A 12,271-nucleotide genomic window follows, 5' to 3' on the forward strand; every position below is an offset into this window, starting at 1 on the left:
AGGATTGAGTCATCAACAGAGACCGTCTGGCCCACAAAAGTCGAAATCTTTACTCTCTGGCCCTTTTTGGAAAAAGTCTGCTGAGCAGTTAAAAAGAATGAAGGACCCAGATACATACTAATGTGACAAGCCCTCTAAGACACCAAGTGACGAAGTCACAGAACACTGTGCACAGAAAGAGCCTGTGTTTTTTAAAGATATTTTTGTGAACAGAGGGCTTCGGGAGGTACCAAGGAAGGATGAAATCTTGCCTGGGGTACTGACGGCAAAGGTCAGAATGTCAAACACACTGCAGGCACTAAACTGTGTTTGTCAAGTGGAATTCAGAACCGTGATGGAGGGCTGGCCCCGTGGCTTAGCGGTTAAGTGCGCGTGCTCCGCTACTGGCGGCCCGGTTTCGGATCCTGGGCGCGCACTGACGTACTGCTTCTCCAGCCATGCTGAGGCCGCGTCCCACATACAGCAACTAGAAGGATGTGCAGCTATGACATACAACTATCTACTGGGGCTTTGGGGAATAAAAAGGAGGAGGATTGGCAATAGATGTTAGCTCAGAGCCGGTCTTCCTCAGCAAAAAGAGGAGGATTAGCACGGATGTTAGCTCAGGGCTGATCTTCCTCACAAAACAAAAAAAAGTGACAGCAGATTTCTCATCAGAAACCAAAGTACCAGAGGTGAGGGAATAATATCTTCAAAGTGCTGAGAGGAAATAGATGTCAATCAACAATTATATTTCTAGAACCCCCTAATCAAGGAAGAGAATGAAATGCAGACTTTTCTAGGAAAAGACTGAGAAACTTACCATTAACAAACCTTCACTGACAAAGCTACTACAGGATGTATTAGGGGAAGACTAACACTGAATTCAAAGGAAGGATGTACAATGCCAGAAGCACAGGGGGCCCAGAGACCGTAAACATGGGGGAACATCTAAATTAGCACTCTGGATAAAAAATAATAATAATGACCAATTTGAGGTGTACAAAGACCAAGGCTGAACTAGCAGACAAGATGGAGGGGATGTTTGCAGTTAAAAGACTCTAAGGTTTGGGGGAAAAAAGGAGAGATTATCTATTAATTTGGGACTTCATTAAGTGAAGCATGCATGATAACATTTTGAGTAACTCCAATATTAGGACTAAAATGGATAACTTCCAAAAAGCAGACTGCATAGGATATAAAAGCAGGAAAGCAAACAAAAAGAGAAAGAAAAAATGCAAATGTACTAAACTTACGTGTTAAAAGACAGAATTTGTCAGGTTAGATTTTTTTTAAGCCGTCTAGGTGTTTTAAGTGGTCTCTTGTAAACAGCAAAAGGCACAAAATGGAAGAGATAAAACTTCTAAATTCATATCTACCAAAATAGCAAGATTCGACACCAGACAAGTTTGTTTAATTGACCTATATATTCCCTGCAGTCGAGAATAAACTTACTTTTTCAGGCACATGTGAAACATTTATGAAAGCGGACCATGCACTAGCCACAAAGCAAATCTCCACAAAACCCCAAAACTTTAAACTCAGACCCCCTCTCACCACAGTGCAGTTAAATTAGATACCTAGAAATAACAAGAAAACCAAGATTGAAAATCTAAAACAACTTCCAGAGAAGGAATGATTCCAAGAGGAAATTATGTATAGCTAAATTAACAAAATATTTAGAAGTGAATGATAGTGAATATCCTTCACGTCAAAATACTGGATGCAGCCAAAGCTGTCTTTACAGGCAACGACATTGCCATCACCATCAATGTTGTGTCACATCGCTCAGCTGGACAGGCACTGACTGAAATGCTGGCATCTCCAGGGTCTGATTGTCCTCCATGGGAAACACAAATTGACATCCCCAGCCCACACACGGTGTTCACAGTACCGAGGTCAGCTGTCAGGATCCTGGTGTCCTCAGAAGAGAAGATCACTGTCCCAAGCGAAACCCCATCTGTGCACCGATGGCCCGAAGAGTACTCACGGGGCCAGCATGCTGTTGTTTCTTCTCTTAATATTTCCTTAAGAAGCATCTGAGAAGGCAAATCCAGCAGGAAGAGGTGGGGTGGAAATTCAAGGGGGAAGAGATCTCATTATGAAGATGTGGAGTCAAAAATTTGGCATTGCCCAAAAAGAAAGTCCAGCCTTTGCCCTCAGATTCTGGGAAGTGATTGATGGGAAGCTGAGAACAACCACGTGAGCAATCAATGAATCAATCAATGAGTCAACACCTCTCTGGTGGAGCCCCAATAAACTCTGCACCCTGAAGCTCGGAAGAGCTGCCCTGAGTGACAATACTCTGTGTGTCATCACACATCAATGCCAGAAGATTAACGCATCCTGACTCCACAGGGAGAGGAAGACAGAAGCTTCACGCTTGGTGTTTCTCCTGGTGCTATGGTTTGTGTCCCCCAAATTCCTATGTTGAAACCTAACTCCCCATGTGATGGTGTTTGGAGGTGGGGCCTTTGGGAGGACGCAGTCAGGAGGATGGAGTCCCCATGATGGGATTAGTGTCCTTATAACAGAGACCCCAGAGAGACCCCTCAATCCCTCCACCATGTAGGACACAGCCAGAAGACAGCGTCTACGAACCAGGAAGCGGGCTCTCAGCAGACGCCAAATCTGCTGGCACCCTGATCTTGGACCTCTAGCCTCCAGAGCTGAGAAATGAATGTCTCTTGTTTCTAAGCCGCCCTATCAACGGTATTTTTTTAGAGCAGCCAGAAGGGAGGGAGACAGCCAGACTCTGCCCTGTGAGTCTCTCCCTTCGGTTGATCTTAATCTGTCATCTTAATCCCCGTAACCGTAACTGTGACTATGACAGCTCTTAGTGAGTTCTGAGTTTCCCGGCTTCTGGGGTCTCCAGCAGTCCTGGGTGTTCCTTGGCTTGTGGAAGCATCACCCCCATCTCTGCCTCTGTCTTCACGTGGCCTTCTCCCTGCGTGCGCGTCTGTGTCCACATGTCCCCTTTTTATAAGGACACCAGCCACATTGGATTAGGGCCACCCTGGTGACCTCATTTTAACTTGATTACATCTACGAAGACCTTATTTCCAAAGAAGATCACATTCTGAGGTACGGGGGGTTAAGACTCCAACATACGAATTTTTGAGGGGACACAGTGCACCCCAGAACACCCCTGAGCTTGCAACTGGTGTCATAAGTGAGGGCAGTCTTGCACAGAGTCCGTGACCTCTGATCTTGTAGTCGGCCCTACACCCCTCACAAAGGAAAAGAGTTAAAAAGAGAGAGAGTTCACACCCATTAGGACGGCTATTATCAAAAAACAGAAAATAACAAGTTTGGCGAGGATGTGGAGAAAGTGGTGCCCCTGTGGACTCGTGGTGGGAACATAAAATGGCATGGCTGACTGGAAAATATCTCATAAAGCTGGTATTAAAAAAAGAAAGAAAGCAGGAACTCAAAGAGATATCTGCACACCCATGTTAACAGCAGCGTGATTCATAGTAGTCAGAGGTGGAAGCAACCCCAGTGTCCATAGATGGACGATGGATACACACAATGTGTCCACCCACACACACTGGAATATTATGCAGCCGTGAAAAGGAAGGAGATTCTGACACCTGTGCCAACATGGATGGACCTTGAGGACACGACGCTCAGTGACATGAGCCAGACACAGAAGGACAGACACTGTGTGATCCCCTCACAGGAAGTCCCTAGAGGAGTCACGTCCACAGAGACAGAAAGTAGATGGTGGGGCCAGGGGCTGGGGGAGGGGATGGGGAGTCAGTCTTTCACGGGGACAGAGTTGGGGAAGATGAGAAAGTTCTGGAGACAGATGGGGATGGTTGCACAACAGGGTGAATGTGCTTCACGCCACTGAGCTGTGCACTTAAAAATGGTGAGGATGGTAAGTGTTATGTATAATTTACCACAATTTAAAAAAAAAAGAAGAGAGAAAGAGAAAGGGGGAGAGAGAGACTGACACACTGCAAACTGGAATGTGATAAGGGAGAGCTGGAGGGGTGACGATGAAGCCCCAGAACCACAGGGAACAGTGGCACACACTTGAACTGTTTCCACACAGAAATATCCCGAACGTGGAGAGCCAAGATCGATTGTGAACAAACAAGGAAACTCAGGAGAAGGCAGCGCCAGGTGGCCGCCCGCCGGGCCAGCTCTGCCCTCTCCCATCCCCGAGAATGCCAAGCCTGACACGCACCGGTGCGTTCGTGCCCCGGCCCGACCCGACACAGCCTCCTCGAAGGCCGAGAAACCTCATCTACCAGTTGGCAGGCCCAGTGGAGGGCAGATCAAAATCAGGCTACAAAATCTGCCTTTGAACCAAGCAAGGTTCAAGAAAGAGAGTGACTGGTCCAAAAAATCTGACGGTGTCTCTGGTACTTCCACAGAAATGGAATTTTGCTTGGACACCGTGGCAGGCAGAATAATGGCCCCCAGAGACGTGCCCATCCTGGTCCCGAGCCCTGTGGATGTGTCACCTCACGTGGCAGAGGGGTCTTTGCAGGTGGGATTATGTTAAGGCCCCTGAGATGGGGGATGACCCTGGATTCCCAGGGGGCCCAGTGTCACCACAGGGTCCTCATCAGAGGGAGGAGGAGGGTCAGAGGCAGAGAGAGACGGGAGACGCTGCGCTGCGGGCTGTGCAGACGGAGGAAGGGGCCCCGAGCCCAGGACGCGGCCTCTAGAAGCTGGAAAAGGCAGGAGACGGTTCTCCCCGGAGCCTCTGGAGGACAGCCCTGCCCACACCTGGACTTTAGCCCAGGGAGACCCACTTTGTTACAGCAGCGACAGGAAACTAGTCGAGGCTCCTTGTAGGCAGTGCTACTCAGGGCTGGCCGAGGAGAGAGAGCCCAGTGTTGATCCAAGGCACTGGGCGCCTTTGCAGGAAGAACGCCTTGAAAATGGGTTCCCTGGGGTCAGGTGCAAGGGATGGCTGCTGGTCACCGGAAGGCCAGCATCACATTCTGGCCTCAAGCCGAGTAGTTCTGTGGCCCCAGCAAGACAGATAACCTCTCCAGGCCTCAGTCACGGCTGGTCATTGATCAGCTATGCTCCTTTAGTTCTAGTTTTCTATGGCATGTGGGGTGACGTCATTTTTGTCTTCCCCAAACCTTTTTTTGGGGAAGGCCCGCCCTAACCTAGTGCCCCACCCACCTAGCCACCAGGCCTGCCAATCACAGTATTTACCCCCTCTGTGATTGGTCCACAGTGGACTCAGGCCTGCCAATCACAGTAGCCACCCCTTCATCCCCATCAGTGATTGGTCCACACTGGACCTAGGCCTGCCAATCACAGTAGCCACCCCTTCATCCCCATCCGTGATTGGTCCAGATTGGACCCAGGCCTGCCAATCACAGTAGCCACCCCTTCATCCCCATCAGTGATTGGTCCAAAGGGTTGCATATGACTGAAGCAGGCCAATCAAGTTTCTTCCTTGAGTTTCAACTGTATGAAATTGCCACTTTTCTAGACCAAACACTTCAGGACATGATCAATTTCATATGGTTCAACTAGTAATAGGAGGGAGGAAGCAGCCTTCTTCTCGATGGGGCTCCTAAGCTGCCATAGGTAGCCTTGGGGCGCTTGGCCGCCATCTTGTCTGCCAACAGGATGGAGGGATGGGGTCAATGGCCTGGAGGAAGAGATCCAGTGGACATGGAGGGCAGAGCCAGGGAAGGGCCTCAGGGGACAAGACAGCGACCCAGCTCTGCCTGGGGCCAGGTCTTCCTTGGACTGCCCAGGCACAAGAGCCAATCTTGGCTTGAACTGGTTCAAGTTGGGTTGTGTCTCTTAAAAGATCAAGATATATGGCTCCTCATTGATGCTCACGGCACCAATGATCTTTAATCCACCAACAACCCCAGACAGAAGTTTCCAGTTCACGTCTCTCTGGAGCTTCAGGCCGGAATGGACACCTGGACGTCCCCACCTGCAGCTCAGCATGTCCCAAGTGGGCTGTGTCTTCCACCAGCAAATCTGCTCCCTCCCCTCCTCCTGAGTTCTCAGGTACCACCTCTCCCACCCACCGATGCTCTGGAGCAGCCCCTGGGCGCCGGCCATCACTCCTCCTTCCTCCTTCCCCTCCTTGCCGGTCACCTCCAGATCTGGCCATTCCAGCTCCTTCCTCCTCTCCAGGGACCCCCTCCACCCATTCCCGCTCTCACGCCTTCCTCTCTTCCCTGGCTCAGTGAGCTTCTCGCTAACTTCAGGCGTCCCCACAGGTCCATTCTCCATACAACTAGAGATATCTGCCCAGACCAGGGGTCTCACCCGGGGATGATCACGCCCCCAGGGGACACTGGGCGGTGTCTGGGGACATCTGTGGTTGTCATGACTGGGGGTGCTCCTGGCATCAAGTAGGTGGGGGCCAGGGATGCTGCTCAACCCCCCACAGTGCCCAGGATGGCCCCACCCTGGAGGATGACCCAGCCCCGATGTCACAGTGCTGATGGGAGAGACCCTGGTCTACGCAAATATAACCATGTCATTCCCTGCCCTTCCATAGCTCCTCACTACCCTTGGCATCAAGTTCAAAATCTGGGCCCCGACTTCCCTCCCCAGCCTCATCACTCACCACCACTTGTTCCCTCCTCCCGCCACTCCACGTTTATTCTGCTCCCAAAGAAATCCTGACACCTGCTCCAATGTGGATGGACCCTGAGGACATGATGCTCAGTGCCATGAGCCAGACACAGAAGGACAGACCCTATGTGATCCCCTCACAGGAGGCCCCTAGAGGAGTCACATCCACAGAGACAGAAAGTGGATGGTGGGGCCAGGGGCTGGGGGAGGGGAGGGGAGTCAGTGTTTCATGGGGACAGAGTCTCAGTTTGGGAGGATGAGAAAGTTCTGGAGACGGATGGTGGGGATGGGTGCACAACAGTGTGAATGTGCTTCATGCCGCTGAGCTGGGCACTTAAAATGGTAAATGTTATGTATATTACCTGAATGGAAATCTTGTTGAGAGAAATCAGCAAGGAATGGACGGGGCAGGAGGTCGTGCCTCTCCTGTGACTGTGAATACAAGAAAAAGGACTGTTTGATGCCAATGTGATCATTTAAGGAGTTAGAAACCAGTGGAGCTGTGGAGGCAACAGAGCTCCCTGGCTTGGGAAGCGATTATAAAGCACTGCATGGATTTAGAGAAACTTCTAGACCCCTGTCAGCTCCTCAAAGACAGACACGAGCTTTCTGCCTCTTTGGTTTGCTCCCATCTCCCTGCAAAGTCTTTGCAAACAGTTGGCGCAGACGAGGCGTTTGTCGCCTGAGTGAAAAACTGACAACTTCACCAAAGAAGAAACGGGCAGTGTGCTTATTAGCTTTGCAAACAGTTGACCAAACACCTCCAGGTCTCAACCTCTCTGGGTTGCGTTATCTTCCATCAAATGTTGAGAAACAAGGGCTGAAGGATGGATTGATAATGGGCTAATTATCAGTCTCCAGACATAACGTCAAGTCAGCTCAAAACCCAACTTGTGCAAAACACCCACGTTTCTAAATTGAAATAAACTTCTGACCAAGATACAAAGTCCATGTAGGGTTAAAAAAAAAAAGTCAGCCCGAACAAATTATTTGGTGTTGTGTAGACCAAAAACCAAATCTGCCCGTTAAAATGGATCTTTTCCTTTTCACTCCGACGTGATGGAGACAGCCTGTCTCGGACAAGCGGGCGTATTACTTAAGAGCGAGAGGCAAAGGGATGGAAGGTTCCGGAAGATCCTCCACGCCCCTAATCTCAGACTACAAAATATCTTCTAGAACTTGCTTTATTTTTATTTTTTGCAAAGATTGGGGGTGGAGAGGGCGGAATACAAAAGCTGAGGAGGAAAGAGGTGAGATAGCAGATTAAGACAAATAAGAGAGAGCTGAAGAGGCGGTTGCTGGCTCCACGCGGTGACTTGAGCTCAGAGAAAGCCCTTGACGGGAGGAGGCATGATTTATTTTTCTGAAAGCCATGTAGGAGGATAAGTTACCACCTGAGCTGGGGAGACACATGAGAAGCCCCCAGACGGAGCGGTTGTGAAATCAGAGAAATGAGTGGGCGAGGGACTGCTGTCTGTCCCCGGTTGCAGGAATGATGGGTAAAAGCTTGGAGAAGGATCGGCGCCAGCTCTAAGATCTGAAGTGCGCACCAAGATGCAGGGGAGGAAAGGGAAGGGTCTCTGGAAGAGACGACAAGAGCGCAGAGCGCGCAGAACCGAACTGAGTTGTTAGCCTGTCACTCATCAGCCTGCAGTTTAACAGCATCCTCGGGCTCACGTGGGAGGCAGACGCCCTGACTCTCATCCCCACTTGGCAGTGATGGGGTGACACTGAGCACGTCACTCTCATTGGGGTGACTCGTCGTCCCAGTCACCTGGCACTGTCCCTGTTTTAACCCAGAAGTTGGGACATCTGGCCACCCTCCTCCCACTCTGTGGTCATCTGCCAGGAAGGGTCTGAAGAAATTTGGGCATTCCCACCCAAGTACCCAGCAAGCAGATTGCGTGCACTGAGCCCTAACTGTGAAGGGGGCGGGAACAACGTCTGTTTCCAGCCTCCTGAGGACGCCACGGAGAGTCTGTTTAGGGCCAAGTGTCCTTAATGCCACTCTGACACTTGCCAGCGTCTGTTTCCAGAAAAGAGAGAGAGAAGGTGCAAAGCCTTGGCCTGGGGGAGGCGATGGAAGCGCTGGCCTCGGGGGCAACATCTAAGGGGCCACCGAAAACCTCAGTCAACAAGATAAATAATCTTTTCATGCCACATTTAAAAAAATCAAAGTTAACAGCAAAAAATCCATGACCAACGAAATATCGACATTTTACGTACAGACAGGATCCAACCTCGCACTCGCCCGACTCATCCGCTCTCCTCCCCTCACCCCTGCCCTGTGGGGCACTGTCTTTGCTGAAAATGTTGATATTTTGCTCATTGAAGATTCCTCTGCATTCATTTGGTATTTTCTTTTCTTTTCTTTCTTTCTTTCTTTTTTTTTTTGGTGAGGAAGATCAGCCCTGAGCTAACATCTGTGCCCATCTTCCTCTACTTTATATGTGGGACGCCTGCCACAGGATGGCTTGTTGAGCCATGTGTAGGTCCCCGCCCGGGATCCGAACCTGCAAACCCCAGGCCACCAAAGCAGAGCACGCGAACTTAACCACTACGCCGCCGGGCTGGCCCCTGGTATTTTCAATACTGCACTACAATGTTATTCCTCTGGATCACTGAGTTTTTTGGTGTCCCCTTAAATTTTGTGCCCAAGGTGAGTGTCCTGCTGGCCTCACCTTAATGTGGGCTCTGGAGGACAGTGACAATTTAATAACATCATTTGGTTTTCTTCCCATTTATTTTGTATTTTGGTTGCATTCGCTTTCTTGTTTTCTATTTGGGCGTGTCAGTGATCAAGTATTCTTTTAAAAATTTTTTTTAGATTTAAAAAGTGGGCCATTTAAGGAAGATTAAATAGACATTTTCATGGACTCCCTGCAGATTTGCGCCCTCCCCTGGGACCCCACCCAGTCTGTGGGTTTTTTTTTTTTCTTTTTTTTTGTGAGGAGATCAGCCCTGAGCTAACATGCGATGCTAATCCTCCTCTTTTTGCTGAGAAAGATTGGCCCTGGGCTAACATCCGTGCCCATCTTCTTCTACTTTATATGGGACGCCACCACAGCATGCCTTGATAAGTGGTGCGTCGAGCATGCCCGGGATCCGAACCTGCAAACCCCGGGCCGCCAGCAGCGGAGCGCACGCACTTAACCACTTGCACCACTGGGCCGGCCCCAGTCTGTGGTTTCAATACCATCCCTGACGCCTACAAGCTCCAGACTAATTTTTCACATCCCTGACTCAGGTCCAGCTGGCTACTGGAACCTCCCTCTGGGTGACCTGAGGTGACCCCCAGTGACCCCACCTCCAGGTGTTCACAGCCCTGGGTGATCTGCTCCCCTCGATTGTGGTCGGGACTGTGACTTGCTTCCAACCAATAGAATAGGACAGAGGCGATGGGACGCCACTGTCGTGATCGGATTATGTTATGTGAGGCTCCCTCTTAGCAGACTGGGGTTGGCTTGAGGAAGCAGGTGGCCGTGTTGGGGAAGCTCGTGTGACAAGGAACCATGGATGGCCTCTACATTGCTGAGAGAGGCTGCCAGCTGACAGCCGGCCGAAAGCCGGGCCCTTAGTCACCTGCCAACAACCTGAATGAATTTGGAAGCGGATCCTTCCCCCCTTCCTACTGCTTCCCCTCTCCCGCCCTCGGCTCCAGCCACACAGGCCTCCTCACTATTCCCCAAACACGCAACACACGGCCCAGCCTCAGGGCCTTTGCATCTGCTGTGCCTGCTGCCTGATGTGCTTGTCTCTATCCTTATGGAGTCACCTCCACTCCCCCCTCCACATCCCCTGCTTTAATTCCTTTCTCCGGAATTATGCAGGCTGTACCCATGGGAGTGGACGGCAGGATGGTTTTGGCCAACGTGCAGAGCCTGGAGTCCCCTGGACTTTGGGAGAAGTGGCAGACATTGGAAAAGGGGACGAGGGAAAGAACAGCCACCATGTTCTCTCCATTCTTTAGCCCAATATTGGCCAAAGGAGCAAGTTCTCTCACTCGACACTCTGGCCTTACAGTTCCAGGGAGTTAGGGCTTGACAACCGTGGCTGGTATATCTTTCCCCAAGAGAATGGAAAGGTACTGGGGGAAATGCATTGCACTGAACAATATTTACAGGCATTATCCAGTTTATTACCACAAGTCTCCTATGAGACCAGCTGTATTCTGATGGGGCAGGAAATGGAAGCACATAGGAGCTAGGTAACTTGCCCAAGGTCACAGGATGTGGTGGTTTTAAAGGATGTCCACAAATTCTTTGCCATTTTTCACATTGGTGGAGCCTAATTTGCCTCCCTTTGAGTGTGGGCTGGACTTGATGACTCACTCCTAGTGAATAGAATGTACCAGAAGCAATGGAGTGAGACTTCTGAGAGTAGTCATAAAAGGGCTGTGGCTTCCACCTCGCTCTCTTGGGATCACTGGCTCTGGGGAATCCAGCTGCCATGTTGTGAGGAGGCTCAGGCGGTGCTGTGGAGAAGCCTGTGTGGAGAGGAACTGAGGCCTCCACCAACGGCCACAAGAGGGAGCCAGCAGGGAAGTGGCTCCTCCAGCCACGGTCGAGCCTTCACATGAGGCAGCCCCAGCAACGTCTTGACTGCAACCTCATGAGAGACCCACAGCCGGAACCACCCAGATAAATCACTCCCGAATTCTTACCCTCTGTGTCATAATAAATGTTCATTTTAATCTGCTAAATTTGGGGATAATTTGTTACACAGCAATGAATAACTAATACACAGGACCCCAGACTCCACAACCTTTCTGTCTGGCTTTCTATTTTCCCTCCCAGGAACCACGCACTCTATTCTCGGTGGCTCATCCAGTTCCTTTCTCCTCATCTCCTCTGTAGTCCCTCATCCTTCCTGCAGGCCGCCAAGCGCCTGCCACGAATCTCCTCCTTGTCTTTAATGGCCGATTTTATCTAATTGGTTAAAACAGTGGTTCAGCCCCGCCAAGGGGACATACAGGGTTTGGGCTCACTTTTTTCTAAGCAGAGTCAACTTTAACTTCAATCAAACCCCAATGTCACCTCAGCTCTGCTCCTGGGCTCCTAAATTTCTTCTCTTTGCTCTCAACTCTTTAACCATCTCGCTGTGTAATTTTTTTCTTTCTCCTAATCCAAGATGATCACGGTTTCCAGAATCTTCCGTCCCATTTGTCTCCCAGAGCTCGTTTCTGGAACGGGCATTTCCGGTCAGCACTTCAGCCTCTCCTGTTCCTCCCGGCCCTGGCTCCTCAGGCTCAAATCCAGCCAGGAAACCCGCTCCCACCCCCTCCCCGCCCCAACTTCATGAAATAAATCACTCAGCGAGCCTCAAGGAAATTTAATAAGCTTGCTCTGTTTTTTTCTTTTTTCCTTTTTGTCTGTGGACTTTTTGTTAGGTTTTCATGGGAAGAGGTGTTTGTGAGAAAACTAGCTGTGGTGATGATATCTTGTGCTCTTGTAGCTTTATGATGGGCACGGAGGAAAAGAGGGTCAGAGATCCTGTGGGGGGGGGCGTCGAGGGAAGACACTTCCAATCATTTATGATTTGTGTCACTTGAAATTAACACAGGTGCTAAATGCAATGGAGGACCCCAGATTGGATCCCAGAACAGAAAGGACATCAGTGGAAAAACTGGGGAAATTTGAATAAAGTCTGCTGAGAGTGCTTATGTTAATTTTAATGTGAATTTCTTGGTTTTGATCATTGTGCTGTGGTTATG

Source organism: Ceratotherium simum, chromosome 39 (genome assembly GCF_057802395.1).
Source record: "Ceratotherium simum simum isolate JZ-2026a chromosome 39, ASM5780239v1, whole genome shotgun sequence".
Lineage (NCBI taxonomy): Eukaryota > Metazoa > Chordata > Mammalia > Perissodactyla > Rhinocerotidae > Ceratotherium > Ceratotherium simum.